General features: G+C 31.8%; 1 protein-coding gene across 8 annotated transcripts in view; it reads right to left on the reverse strand.

The window, feature by feature from the left end:
• The window catches only part of LOC117180184 (gustatory receptor for sugar taste 64f-like), a 63,072-nt gene extending 52,006 nt beyond the window's left edge, over nt 1-11,066 (reverse strand). For 2 of the 8 annotated variants that reach the window (XM_033372550.1, XM_033372552.1), the window contains exon 1: nt 10,814-11,065. The gene's annotated coding sequence lies outside the window, so the exon portion shown is untranslated. Of the gene's footprint in view, nt 1-10,732 lie in introns of all 8 variants that reach the window. The other 6 variants (XM_033372549.1, XM_033372547.1, XM_033372553.1 and 3 more) reach the window with 5 other exon arrangements.
• Nucleotides 11,067-14,062: the final 2,996 nt, after the last annotated feature.

A 14,062-nucleotide genomic window follows, 5' to 3' on the forward strand; every position in this document is an offset into this window, starting at 1 on the left:
ATTATATTAATAATATTAATTATTTATATTAATACGTATATATATATATTTATAGATATACGTATTTGCATGGTACCGGATTTCTCTTCGCCGAGTGATTCGGTGGATTTTGATTGATTGCGGAAATTCCTGCGTTCAATTAGGAGTTAAAGTAAACTGATTCAATTAAATATCTTATGCTGGAAATTGATGATTTGTTCCTTCTCATTTTTATACTTTCAAAACTGTATGTTAAAAAATATACTAAACTAGACCGTCGTCAGGGCGCCCCGCGCCTCCGAGCAGCGAAGAATTAGGTTATTATAATCTGTCAGACTATTAAATAAATAAAATAAAAAAAATCTTTTTAATTTATTACTGGTTTGAAGTTATGAAGAAAATTAAAATATATTTATTTAATTTTGATTCAGCAAAGACACATTTCGCAGATTATTATAAAATATAATATAAAAAAATTTCAATGTTTTTAAAATTATACATTATAATAAAAATATTTTAAATAGTGTTTGCATGCTTAAAAAGTTTGATCTATTTACATAATGAATATGCAATCGAAAATTACAATTTTTTCAGAAATTAATTTTATTTTACGCATAGACGTTGAATCTGATGAAAAAATGGTTTTTTAGCTAACCTACATCTATCCATAAAATATAGGAACCTCGATTTTTGTGCAGATTTTCGCGAAAATCTCAGCAGAAAATTTTTTTAAAATATGAGACAATATGCTTGTTGCAGGTGAGGGTTTTGCCAATACTGAGACAGACTTTCAAAATGTTCAGATGATTAGCGAGTATTTCCTGGCGAATAAAATGTTAAAAAGTACCATAATCATATGATCATTTCCGAACACTCAACTTTGAATAGCTCTAAGTTACTGACAACAAACTAAAAAAATTCTGAAAAAAATATATGGTTTCGTTGAGATTTTCTTTGTACAATGGTGAAATTTAGAGCCAAAAATAATCTTTTTTTAATAAGTTGTTAACAAAAACGTAGGGAGGTGTCATCTCCGAAGCTATGGAACGTACAGAGATGGTCCTTGAAGCAAATTACACATTTTTCACTTCTGACTGTTACGTGTGCAATACGACCTTCTCCCGCCCGTGTAGAAATTCCCTCGGTTGGCCCTAATACAACAAGGTTTCTGGTCGGATCTCGGCCCTGCTACTCCTGGCTGGGTTTCATGGGCAGGAACCGGGCGGGAGCCGGTCGGACTACATTTTTCTCGAATCACGAGGTCCGGGGCCGGCCGGTTACTGGCCGGGCCAACCCTGGTTATATCCCATGGTCGGGAGCCGGCTGGGCACTGGTCAGGATAATGTTTTTGTAGAAATTACACATTTTTTAAGAGCCGTGATATTATCAAAGACGTGATTATGGATGCTAGATGAATTATTATTTGAAAATTATAAATTAAAGATTTATTAGATCAGTGAACTAAAAATGAGCTTTTTCAATTCTTAAAAAAAAAAATTTCGAATAATTTAACATTTTAAATTAAACTGTTATCGATTCTGCTATGTACAACAACAGAAATGATAAATTTTTATAAATTTCTCTATATTCAGACAATGTTTAGTCTGTATAAATTCAAATTTACCGCCATATATAGCGCCTGCTGTGTCTGTCGTCTGCATAGACACTCAGTAATTTTCAGTTTCACACCTGGAACGAGGATGCTCCTTGCACTCACGTCGTGTCATCTCTTCGAAGTTCACAAATAAAATCGAGACTCATGGTTAAAATCAACCTGATTTCAGTGATTAGTTTGAAACCCCCACTTAGTGCGCAAATAATTATTATTTTAAATTAAAATATATTCTGGTGTGTACAGTTTTTACATTCTTCCTTCCTAAGCTTAAATCGCCGCTTGGTTTTCAAATTGCTATGGGATTCTATCATCAGGGAATACACTTCTACTCCAATTTTCTTGCCAGAATTGTTTCACTTCATTTGAACTTTTAAAGTTCATCGTAATCTTTACGATGAGCCTTAAAAGACAAAAAAAGTTACCAAGTTCTCGCCTGAAGCAACATTTTTAAACCGCTTTTTGGCCGGATTACCCGACCGGATCCCGGCCGGTATTGAAGCCCTGATCCGACCAGTTTACCGTGACGTTTTTAGCCGGATCCCGGCTGGATTTCCCGACCAGCGCCCGGCTTAAGCGGGGCTATCCGGCTGGGACTCGGCCGGATCCCTGATTGGATTCCTACACGGGCCTACTCAGGCTGTTTACACTTTACACAGTTCCTAAGTCCTGATGCAAAAAAGGGACACAGTTGCCTCGATTGTCATAAAGCCTTTTGTTTTTTCCAAGAAGAAAATAATTTTTTAAACATTAGACTTTTTGCTAATTGAAAATACTTACAACACTGTCAGAAGCCAAAAATGTATAATTTGGGTCAAGAATCATCTCTGTATGTACCTTAGTTTCGGAGATGACACCTCCCTACGTTTTTGTCAACAATTTATTAGGAAATGATTATTTTTGCTTCTAAAATTCACCATTGTCCAAAGAAAAGATCAACGAAACCATATATTTTCTTAGAATTTTCATAATTTATTTTCAGTGACTTAAAGCTATTCAAAGTTGAGTATTCAGAAATAATAATATGATTATGGTACTTTTTCACATTTCATTCGCCAGGAAATACTCGCTAATGATCTGAACATTTTGAAACTCTGTATCAGTATTTTTAAAACCATCATCTGCAACATGCATGTTGTCTCATTTTTAGAAATTTTTTCTGCTAAGATTTTCATGAAAATCTGTTTAGAAATTGCGGTGCAAGTAGGTTTAAGTAATCGAATTGTTTAATGATGATATTCAAAACATATAGAAACAATCATAATGTCAATTTTTGCAAAAAATGTATTAATCGCGTTTTATTTGCTTACTCCTCATTTTATGCAGACATAATTAGAGAGCACAATTAATTTAATGTTGAAATTAATTTTTATAAGCAATAAGTATAAACAAATGGTCAATTATGTCTTTTTCTGTAGGAAAAAAATAATTTTCAACTTGAGTGGTTGAGACTTATTCAACAAAATTATAGATTGTGTCTAAAAACCCTCCGTAATTAACAATTACAACAATTTTAACATACACATTCAATTTTGACCAATTGAATATTTGCGTTTACCATTTTTCTACATTAATCTCAGAGTTTATTTATTATTTTTTTCAGAGAAAAAAACAACTCTGCGATATTGCCTTTTTGTCAAACTGTGCGTTAAATAAATAATAATAAAAAAATAATAATTTGAACATCGGCTTTGTCGATTTTCTTAGAGTTTTAATAGTGATGGTCTGAGCCCACTGAATATTCACTTTGTTTAACATTAATTTTTTATTTATTATCAAATTGAGAACAGCTGGGTTTCGTAGTTCTCTGTCTAATAGCGAGGGAGAGTTCTAAAGCCCTGTTATCAATTACATCAACAATTGAAGAAAAATGAAATTGCACTTTTTTAAACGTAATAGAAACTTCAATGGACCAGACCGCCGCGGCGGTCTGGTTTTACGTCGTAAAAATATGGCCATGGTTGAAATCGTTTCAGTTTCATAGAGTAATATTAGTTAAATATATTCCAATTTTACATAAAAAATGTATAAACAGATTATTTGTTGGAAGAATGTTTATTACGATTTTCCATAATTTTACGTTTTCTAGGGTTATATTGTAAGAAACTTTAATAAGAACAATATAATGATGAAGAAATTTCTTATCGAGGTTGTGATTCTTAATATTATAAAGAAATTTAATAAACAAATGCATTCACCAAGCATTTTTTGACAGAAAAATTGGTTTTTCTCGATGTCATTTTTTAAATTTCGGAACTTGATGATAATTTTAGAAAAATTCATAATTTTTAAAATTAATTTGATGATTTTTTTAAAACAAATTTAATAAATAATTGCATTATTTGGGCATTTTTCGGCAGAAAAATTCGGTTTTTTAAAGCCAGTCCTTTCAATTGGGAACTTCATGACTATTACAGCAACATTAATAACTATTTCATAAATTTTGCGATTTTTTAAAACAAATTATATAAACAAATCCATAGATAATGCATTTGTCGACAGAAAAATTCGTTTCTTTCGAGTTAATTTTTTTCATTAGGAGCTTTATGAGAATTTTAGAAAGCTTCAACATTCGAGTATTCGAAAGTTTCCAGTTCTCGAAGAAATTCGAGTACTTGAAAGTTTCGAGTACTCGAAGAAATACGAGTGCTCGAAAGTTTCGAGTTCTCTAAGATATTCGAGTCCTCGAAAGTTTCAAGTTCTCGAAAACATTTGAGTACTCGAAAGTCTCAAGTTGCTCTAAAGTTACGAGCAGCTCAAAAGTTTTGGGATCTCTCAGCTCTTGAAATAAATAAGAATTTCTTTAAGCCCGTGTGGAAAAATTGAGGGAGCCCCTTCGGGGGCCCGCATGGTTAGCCCTCAAGTCTTGTGGAATCCATAAGGGGCAATCCAGACGAGGTCCCTCATGGCAACGACATGCTAATCCATAGGGATCGAACATAGGCTTTCCTTATGGATCCCTCATGGTTGCCATCATGAAAGCTCTCATCGTTTTTTTTACCAGTGCTGGCACCTGTACTGGCATATCTTTGGGATGATTACACTATTTTGTACTGGGCTGTCAGTGTTGGGCCAGCACTGGATATCGCTACTTGCACAGTGTTATCCAAATAGCAAATTTGCCATGGGCGCAATACTGCGTCAGTGCTAACTAGTACCGTACTGCTATAACATTTTGACTACAAATATTAATAGTCCTGCCTAGAGTGAATACATATATTACATTCTTAAACATTATATTACAAATAAAGTTTCTAATGCTACGGGGTATCGAACCTATATATGTATACCGAAATCTATCGCCTAACAGTTGGCAGGGCTAACCACTGCTCTAAACCAACAAGTTGAAACTAGGTGAAAAAGCCATCCTCATAAGCAACAGTTCAAAAAAGTTAAGTTATCAAATTTTAAGCTCTCTTTTTATAATTATTTATTATTGTACGAAGTTATGTGAATGTAAAGTACATGAAATGTTAAAATGAATATCAATCAAATAATTATTAAATAAATAATTTAAATCAATTACAATTTTTCTTCGCGTAATATGTCGTTTTTTCCTGTTGTAGGCCACTTGACAACTTTCTACAATGACAGAAAATTTAATTTTTTATGAACATTTAAAATTTTTATTGGCAGTACTTAGAAATTTGATCGTGAATTTTCACAATTTCTTAATAATAACATTCTTTAAACTTTCGTGTAAGCTTTAGTTATTAGGTGTTTTATACTATTTCACAATGTTTGTGATTGACATAAAATGTAAATTTTTCTGAACATTTACAATTTTTCATAAAGATGGAACTTAGAATTTTTTTCTGAAAAAAAGCAGGAAAAAAGTTGTTTTCGGGACAGTTGTATGTATAGTTTTTAAATATTTTAGAACGCATGAACAATATTTTTTGGTGTATTTTTTATGTCCATTCACTGTTTGTATGTCTGTTTGTATGTCTGAACTCATGAAACTTTAAAATTGGTGGTGTCAACAAAATATTCACCCTTTGGAACTGGACATTTTAATCGTTGATCCGTGAGAGCAACCAAGCTGGATCCCCGTTGGAGATCCCTATGGAACTTCCATATTGTCAGGGTTCGCATTTCAAAAAAGTGTCAAGGCATTTTTGTCAGAATTTCAATAAATTGACGAATGAGAAACTTAATAAACTGACAGGGTTTCCATTACTCAGCATACAAAAGATCCGAAATGGCGAACAAATTTTGAAAAAATGTATTATATTCCGGGATCGGAACCTTTTAGCTTCGTTCCAATAATAAGGGATTCCGGAGGAGTTCGGGTTCGAACCGAGTCGTCAAATTTTGTAAAGGGTTCGATCCGATTCGAACTGTTTGAAAAATATCAAAGGTTTTTTTTTCTTATGAGTTTTTGTTTTCTTATCAGATAGTGAAAAAGTTCCTCAAATTATGCACGAAAATTTATGTGTAACAATTGATTTTTGTGATTCGCAACAAAAAGGTATGTGTCACTAAATGTATTATTCAAATTTCTTACTTATTTATTAAACATTGAATACCGAAATCTTTGAGCCTCAAACATATTTAGAGATTTAAGTTTATACTAATTGCTCAAATATTATAAAAATTCCGGAATTTCTTTAATTTTTAAGCAGTAAGTGAAAACGTAAATCTCTAAATATGTTTAAGGTCCAAATATTTCGGTATTTAATGTTAAATAAATAAATATGAAGCTTAAACCATAAATTGTTTGACACTTGCCTTTTTATTGCGAATTAAGAAGCCACATTCGTACAATTAATTATCTTGCATAGTTTCAGCAACATTTAACTATCTGATAAAAAAAAATATGTCCGCTGCGCGGCACATTCTTAGTGCACGCTGCGCTTAGCGCCAAGTTTGAGCGCGTCTAGGACGCGCCGGTATGCCCTCGCGTTTAGAGCTCGTTTTTGTACGTTAGTGCGTACACTTTTACTACATTTTTTCAAATATCATAAATATGGTAAATTGAATCGACAACTGTGATTTAAGTTTCTGCGACACTCGCGCTTCGCGCTCGATAATTAGGTAATAAAGTGAATAATCTTCAAAAAATAAAGGGTGTATACAAATTTGAACAGTATATAAGAAATAGGTGTGTTTTTACATTCTCATCATTTATGATTGAGAAAGTATTATAATTGTCCGAAATTTAACATCACAGTTTTTCAACGGATCTCCGCATTTCGAGGCCCCCTGAATCCGAAAATCTAGTTTTTACGATTACCACTGCCTGCCTGTCTGACCGTCCGCCTGTAAACACGATAACTGTCGAAAACATTAGCAGATCAAATGCATCTTTGGCACACTTTTTTTAAGTCCTTAAAGAAAGCACGAGTTCGTTAACAAGCCATTTCTGATGAAAATTCAAAAAGTGAGGGCACTTTGAACATTTTTGAGACTACTTTTTTCTGAATTTGAAAACTCTATGTACGGATATTTACAGTACTAAAAAGCACAAAAAATGTATATAGATTACTATTTTCGATCAAATGAAAATTCTAAGAGTTATCACATTTTCAAATTTTTTTAAATCACAAGGTTAATTTGCAAATACTTTTGTCACGTACATAAAACTTTGACAACAATTTCTTAAACTCTGAAAAACTGTTATTTCAAATTTTCTTCAAAAGAAAGCGTGGCTACAACATTCAGGTAATCGTACATACAGACAGACACCGATAAAATGTTATGATTTTTGGACTCTGTGAGTGTCGAAACGTAAAGATCTGTTGAAAGCAAAAGATTGAAAGTTTGGGCGATTATATTACACACTCATGAATGAAAATGTAAAAACCCTGGGACTGTACCTCGAGGAAACTGGTTTATATTTTGAATTTTTCCAAAACTTAGTTGCCATTTAGGATAAAAAAAATTTTCCAATTTTTATTTCAAAATCGCTGTTAGCAATCCGAAGAAACCTACAAGTATCGGGTTTCAAAAAATTCTTGTTAATTTCAAAAGTTTCAAGATTTCGAGTTCTCGAAGACATTCGAGCACTTGAAAGCTTTGAGTTCTCGAAGATATTCAAGTTCTGGAAAGTTTTGAGTTCTCGAAAGTTTCGAGTTCTCGAAGACATGCGAGTACTCGTAAAGTTTCGAGCTTTTTGGAAAGCTCGATCCCGGCTCGACTCGACTCGGAAGCTAACAAGCTAGACTCGACTCGTTCGAACATCGAGTATCGAGTTTTTTGCACACCTCTAATTAAGACTGTTTAAAAAAATCATAAAATTGATAAAAAATTATGAATTATTTCTGAAATTATCATACAGTTCCTAACTAAAAAAGTTTTCATCGAAAAAAAAACAATTTTTTCTTTCGAAAAATGCATTATCTATGCATTTTCTAATTAAATTGGTTTTCAAAAATCGTATAAATAGCAACTAGTTATGAATGTTGCTGAAATAGTCATGAAGTTTCCAATTGAAAGGACTGGCATTAAAAAAAATAGAAGTTTTCTGCCGAAAAATGCCCAAATAATGCATTTGATTATTAAATTTGTTTATATTATTAACAATAATAATCTTAAGAAGAAATTTCTTCATCATTGTATTGTTTTATCAAAATTTCTTGCAATATAACTTTTAAAAAAACATAAAATTATGAAAAACTTAAAAAAAAACATTCTTTCAATAAATAATATGTTTATGAAATTTTGTTTTGTTTATTATATAATATTGGAATGTTCTTATCTGATGTTACTCCATGAAATCTAGGCGATTTCAACCATTGTCACGTTATTGACGAGCATCGAGAACGTCAAATAGAAAAAAATCAGTGGGCCACAAAATTGAGGATGTCCTAGAGATATCTTTGGGACATATCTAAAACGTCTTTTAGAATATGTCTTTTAGTCATCGTAGGGACGCTCCTAAAATGTCTCATGTCAGTACAGAAGATGTCTCGAGAATATCCATGTCTTTAAGTCATTTTTAGGACATTGGGCGTCTTAGTGACGTCGATTGACCTGACATAGGACGTCCTAGGAACGTCTCAAGGACATTCTTGGGATTTTCATAGTTTTTGTCCACTGGGAATGGCCTTTTTTTCGTCATATTTGTTTATTTATAAAAAATGAACGCCTATTTTAAAACAAACATTCAGAATAAGAAAGCCGACAAAAATACTTCATATAATTTTTGAAGTGATAGGGGCCACTCACACAATACGTGATACATTTTTCAGGAAAATCTGGACCCCTCTAACCTCTCCCCCCACCCGCCAACCCTGCTTGATACTTTTGTCTTTGTTCTTAACATGAAGAATGATACTTTGACAGACTCCTTTCATCCCTAAACGTATTACGTATTTCGTGAATAGCTCCTAGAATACCTTTTGCCCTTATAACAAATTTAAACTAGAAATAAAATTAAATACTCTTTCTGATCTTATAGAAATAGTTTGCTTTTTAATTATCGCTTTTGATGTAACAAACAGCAAGGGTACTTTTTCCAGCTAGCTTGCAGGTTTATGGTAAATCTGATTGGTCGAGAGCCTAGATGCCTCGCTAGATGCAAACCCTGCATGTGAGATATTAATTCAATGGATAATTCGAAATCGAGGTCCGCGGAGATGAAGATAATTCTAGGTAAAATTTTAAAATAGCGGCTTCTCCAGTATGGTCCTTTAAACTAACTAACGAAGCAAAATTCGTTAAAGTTCGATGAATTCTAAATGAAAAAGGTGGGAGAAGAGCATTTTCAGACCATACTATCACTTTGTTTATCAGGAAATAGACTAAACAAGTAATTGTTTACTTTGATGGCGTCTGATCAAAATGGCTCTAAAGCGTATGTAAATTTCTCAAAATGACTAATAACAGCAAGATAACAATAAAACAAAAGAGGCAAGAATGTTTTTACAAGTTGTTCATTGTTTCTAATTGTCAAAATGAAAGAAATAGTATGTACCTGACTTACAATATTTCTGGTTCGAGATGTGACCGATCACTCTTCTCTGATCCTTCTTTAGGACGTTTTTTTGCAAGAACCTTCTTGCTCCTTTTGTTTTATTATTATCTTGCTGTTATTAGTCATTTTGAACAGAAGTCGTCAAAGTCATCTCGATCGGGATTAATTGTTAATGATTAAGGCACTGATTACAGTCCGGTTCGCAAAGTGCATCTCGGCCTGTTTTTTTCATACACAAAGTGATATTACGGTCTGGAAATACTCTTCCCTTTTACTTAAAAGCTAAACTTTGAAGAAAATCAGATTTGTAACTATTTTGCTTTGCAAGCATTTCAATTACAAAATTCAATGCCACGTTTTTGAAATTTTTGATTTCTCGGTTTCGAAGGAACAGCACAATTCATTTAATTAAAAGATCTTTTAATTTATAAGTGACCAAACTGTTAGAAAACTCTTGACATTAAAAAGAGAAAGTGCGTAAAACTGTAAAGATAAGTATATCAAATTTTAGAAGAATTTGAATTGAAAAGCCAATTTTTCAACTTTTTGTTTCGAAAACGGAATAAAAATGGAAAAGTTTAAATTGTATGTATTCAGGCTTTAGTGCCCAGTCTAACAACCAATTAGGGTTCTATATACCCCTGCTCTCAATTACATTATATGCAAATTAAAAATTAATGAAGTTGTATTATTTAAACAAAATAAAGATATATTTTTTTGTCGTTTTGCAAAATTTCAACGAGATATCTTGTTTAGTTTAAAAATCAGAAAGATGATAAAAATATACATGGGAAACATGGAGATTTGTGACGTAATAAAAAATGACCCAATTAGCATTAATTCTGCAATTTTACAACTTACAGTTTGGAAATAATTAGTTTTCTTTTGAAATTCTCTAATTTTGAAAGAATACAGTTTTTTTGAGGAAGGAAAAATTGAAATTACCTTTTCTTTAAAAACATTGAAAATTTATATTTTAAAATTTTGAATTTCAAAAACCGTCAACTCTAAAAGCAAATAATCAATGTCATTTATTACTTTTAAACAAGCAAATTGAAAAGACTTTACATCTGACGAATCTACATTTTTAAATCGTGGAAGATTTAAATCTGAAGTTTTTTATTGTGAGAGGTTTTGTCAAATTTCAAAGGCTTCAATGTTCAAATGGATGCAATCATTAAGGGTTTCATTTTTAATGTGGCAAAATTTGAAAAGGTACTTACAAATTTCAATAAATTACTGGCACAATTATTGTAAATTTATTTTAGAAAGCTAAACTAAGTTAACTGTAATGTTACACTCACGGGAAAATTCCAGAAACTGATCATTTGCGAAGAATAGACCTCGACGTTGAAAGGTTGTCGCCATCCGATAAGGCAGTAACTGTTGTCGAGCTGACATTCACGCCACCCCGTTGTTCGATTCGAAAAACAAGAGGATGGTATACCACAGAAATAGCATTGTTTTCTGTCAATACGTTTAGTTTATATAAACAGAAAAACTCTGTATTTAATCCTTTTAATGATGTCTAAACGTCTCACGTTTCAGTTTCTCCAGTTCAATGCAAATGAAATAAAAGAAGGTAAAATAGAAAATCCTGAAAAATGATACACAATAAAGAAATAACTAAAGGAAGAGGACTAGTAAGAGCTTTTTGAGAGACCAAGAATAACAATAATATATTTTTGTGGAAATTAAATCTGGAGTTCCGTAATTTCTATAAAATTAACATCCACTATTTTTGTATGGTAATACCGCGAAGCGTATTAAGATTCGGCGTCTAATAAGCGCAGCTAGAGGAAAAATGTCAATTTTATAAAACGATATTGCAAAAAAATGTTAAATTTCAATGCTTTAGAACAATTGGAATAAAAAGGTGAATCATAGTATTTTTATAAATTGTTAGACTCTCCCCCATAGATTCGGCCCTAGCGTCAAGCTTGGTGCAAAATAGTCGCAAAAATTCGTAAATACCTACAAACATTTTTACAGCCATGATCTATTATGTTTTAATAAATTTGATTAATGTTCATAAAAATATTATTGGAAAAAAATCGAAAAATATCTTAACAATCTAAGAAAATATAATGGCGACTTACCTGAAAAATGAACGTAAGAACATTAAAGAATATTAATTATTTCCGGAGTTATCCCGATTCTTCGAAAACATAGACGTTTATAATTGATATTCTTTAACGTTCTTACGTTCACTTTGCAGGTAAGTCGCCATTGTATTTTCTTAGATTGTATTTTAACAATCTAAGAAAATACAATGGCGACTTACCTGAAAAATGAACGTAAGAACATTAAAGAATATTAATTATTTCCAAAGTTATTCTGATTCTTCGAAAACATAGACGTTTATAATTTTTTGCAATATCTTTTTATAAGATTGACACTTTTCCTGTAACTTGCGCTGATTAGACGTCGAATCTCAATACATTTCGCAGTATTACAAGTACAAATCTTTGATCTTAATATTATAAAAATTGGGGCACTTAGCAACAGTTCAAAAACTAGGCTAGATAATTTCCTTAGGTACTGTATTTTGAGAATTCGTGTTCAGATACAAAGAATGTTTTAAAATCCACCAAACTTTAATATTCTTTTAGGTATGGTAATATTTTAGTCATTGGTTTAGAAGGGATTAGATTTTACAGGTTTTTATTATTCAAGAGAATGAAAGAATCAAAATGAAAGTTTGCGAGAAGTTGCCTAATTTGAAATCCTTCGATTTTGTGAGTCTTTCCTTTTATAAAGCAAAATTTGTAAAGGCCAATGATTGTAATCCTTTAGTTTTCACAAAATTTGAATTAAAATGCAATAAGGTATCGGTACAGATGAAAAAATTTCAAATATTGAACAGTAAACAGGAAAACAGAAAAACGGAGATAAAACTGATGAACTTTTTATGGCAGTTATAATCTACTAAAGACTGTTAAGTCATTCCTAGTATATTATCTAGGTACTCGACGAAGTAAAAATTCTCTTTTAAATTTATCCAGCATTATTCCAGCAACTGATAAAATCTTGTTTACAAAACGACCCCAGCGAATATCGAGCGCATTTAATAATGACACACAAAGCCTTTCGTACTGATAAACCTGTTACGACATATGCTCCTACCTTTTTTTAGTTATAGAGAACGGATTTTATTAAGAGAGGCGAACTTTTTCAAACGCCAAAAGCAACAATCAAAATCCAGTATTCGGCACGTTAACACCAGTCAAAATTAACGCGTTTACTCTTTTCAAATGTACTGCACTACCGATACTGACAAAGAGTAGCGCGTTACCTCGCGTTTAATTTTTCACCTAAATTTTTTATACATTATTTTTAATTCAAAAAAGCTTTAGACTTCTAAACCTTTAAAAATAAAAGTGTTTAAAAATCAAACTATTTTACGTTAAAAGTTCATTCTTTTTTATTGAAAAGTCTACTATTGTTTGTGGTTTATTCCGCACCAATCTATTCGGACTATTACATTTTCCAAATAGAAAAAGATATTTTGGGTTCATAATTCATCTCTTTTGTTTAAAAACTTCATTTAAAAATGAAGTCAAATTTCATTTTAATGGCTTAAGATTTTATTATCTTTTTGGTTGAAAATTGATGCATTTTGTTTTGTTTGTTTCTGTTAGAAAATTCAACTATGGTAGCTTCCATAAAGGACCCAGTGGGCAAAAAATTGTCACATTTTGACAATGGGATTCTGCGAAATTGTCATATACTGTGCCCCCCCCCCCCCCCCCCCCCCCCCCCCCCCCCCGCTGATAACTGTGACATTCTTTATGGAGTCTCTCTATATGGTTAAAAGATGAACTACATTTTTGAAAATTCATGTTACTAATTGAACATCAGTATCTTGGGCTGGAAACTTGAGTAATTGTTGAAAATTCTTTTTTTTCGGTTTAAACTCAGTTTTTTCATTGGCAAACTTCAACTGCGCTTTTTGGTTCACCCTTAACTTTTTTGTTGAAAATTCGCATTCTTGGCTTAAAAGTTCATCTATTTTGTTGAAAATTCTGCTTTTTGGGTGGAAAATTCTATTAATTTGGTAAAAAATTGATATTTTTGTGTATAAAATTCAATTGTTTTGTAGAGAATTCGCCTTTTTCGATTGCAAATTCAACCATTTGGTTGATTTTTCTTTGCCTTGAGTGAGAAATCTTTCTTCATTGAAAATTCATCATTTTTGTAGAAATTTAGTCTTTTTTGGTTAAAAGGCAACTGCTCAGGAAACAAAAATCCATGGACTTGCATTTGAATGGGTTTTGAGAACTTCTGAATTGTTTATAAAAAAATAGTTCAATGGGCAACTTTTAAGAAAATCCTGGCATACATGTAGTCTATTTTTATTTACAGATTATTTATTTTCAGGCATTTTAATTAATTTTGTTGTACATTTTTTTTGACATATTTGCATCCCACCCCATTAGAATGTTAAAAATTTATTTATTTATTTCACATTTACCATATACGAATCTTAAATTTACAAAAACTAACATTCACGTTTTATCTTATCGAAATTACCTTTTGCAAAAAGGCGGGTA

Source organism: Belonocnema kinseyi, chromosome 9, assembly GCF_010883055.1.
Source record: "Belonocnema kinseyi isolate 2016_QV_RU_SX_M_011 chromosome 9, B_treatae_v1, whole genome shotgun sequence".
Taxonomy (NCBI): domain Eukaryota; kingdom Metazoa; phylum Arthropoda; class Insecta; order Hymenoptera; family Cynipidae; genus Belonocnema; species Belonocnema kinseyi.